The sequence below is a fragment of the Megascapheus bottae genome, chromosome 13 (genome assembly GCF_031878675.1).
Source record: "Megascapheus bottae isolate mThoBot1 chromosome 13, mThoBot2.hap1, whole genome shotgun sequence".
NCBI classification, from domain to species: domain Eukaryota; kingdom Metazoa; phylum Chordata; class Mammalia; order Rodentia; family Geomyidae; genus Megascapheus; species Megascapheus bottae.
Window position 1 is genome coordinate 4,480,990 of NC_143521.1, and position 1,572 is coordinate 4,482,561.

Genomic DNA, 1,572 nt, shown 5'->3' on the forward strand with positions numbered 1-1,572 from the left:
GGCAAGTGCCAAACTACCTTGCTGCCTCTTGGTACTGACAGCAGGCTGGGCAAACAGCAGAACAAATGTCCAACTGCAGATCTAGGTGGCTTTATGAAGGTGAGGTGGTCTAGGTCGTGCTACAGGGCCATGGCACTGACTTGTTGTGCAACATACACTGTCCACATTACAATCTAGGCCTTCATTGCAAGCTGTGCTGGGGATTGAACAAAAATGTTTGTATCACTCCCAGAGCAATAATTTGATGCCAAAGTTATAGCACCAGTCTTTCACTTGTTAGTGAAATGAAGTATGGGATCAAAGCCTATGTCAGTCATCTGATGAAGCTAGAATAGCAACTAAGTTATTTCTACAATAATTCAAAGGGAGCAGAAAACCAAGTTCTATGTGTAAATAAGCATTTTCAAGGAAATAAACCAGTCACCAAACTTCAGTCCACAGTATTTACTATGTCATAATCCTGCTTACCAGCCTGCTTCTGGACCACCACTCTGCGGTCACTCTCTTTGTTCTAGGCATCACTATTGTCAGTGTAGTCTGAGGACTTGATCACATTCTGCTGGAAAGGCACTCCTCAAGGGGCTCCAAAGAACTGAGTGCAGCTGGAAGCAAAAGGCTTGAGCAGAAGGGTGTGCTCTGACACTTCATTCTCTTCTCAGCTGCTGTCTGTGTCAGAGTCTCTATGGCCTTGAGAAGGAACAACTTTTCTGCTTGCAAACAGGGCAGCTTTGTTGTTGTTAGCCATGGGTCCACACACTTGCAGTGGTAATCCAGGAGGATGAGCTTGCCTCCTTCTTCATCCCCATCCAAACACATGGCACAGACATCATATTCATCTCCTTTCTTGAATTTATGTACAGCCTTTCTTGAGTTGATCTTTACAAATCCTGTTTCTTCATGCTCTTTGTCTATCCTGCACCAATTGTGTGATTGTGAACATGACTATCAACATGAGAGATGCCCACAATGATAAAGAACAACAAATATCATTCCAAAGGAAGACTATGTTCGAGGATTTAGATAATGTGGCCTCCTTTTTCATATGCGAACTCATCTTTTAGGGAATTTTCTGATGACTCACCAATAAAGACAGATGGAATGTCAATTTTCTTTAATACATCAATGTTGTTGGATCCTGTGTTAATGAGGTCCTCAGACTCTTAACACCTTTTGTTGGAAGTCTATAAGCAAATCTTGCTGGGGTGGTGGTTTGCTCTGTGATGCATTTTTAAAATTATGCACTAAAATGTTTTCTAAAATGAAGTATGTTTAGAGATGCCAAAAGCTGGACAGGCAGGATGGGGTAGATTTGTGTGGCTGACAAAACAAGCATTCTGTTGGAGAGCAGCATCTGGCAAGTCTCCTTGCACCCTGTCTGGAACGCAGGCTGATGGTCACGCTGCAGAGGCGAAGTTCCCAGTTGGACCTCAGGACTGGAGGTCTGCCCAAACCCACTGCCCCAAGTTGAGTCCCAGTGTGTTATATTTTGTAACGTGAAAGAATTTATAAGTTTGTGTAAATACTCATATGTGTGAAATAGAAGAACCCTTGGGGATTATGAAGGTGGTAAGA

The 1,572-nt window shown here is 43.0% G+C and overlaps 1 pseudogene; it reads right to left on the reverse strand.

Moving 5' to 3' along the window:
* Positions 1 to 430: 430 nt before the first annotated feature.
* On the reverse strand, positions 431 to 1,351 carry LOC150055440 (E3 ubiquitin-protein ligase RNF13 pseudogene; annotated as a pseudogene).
* Between the last annotated feature and the right edge of the window lie 221 nt (positions 1,352 to 1,572).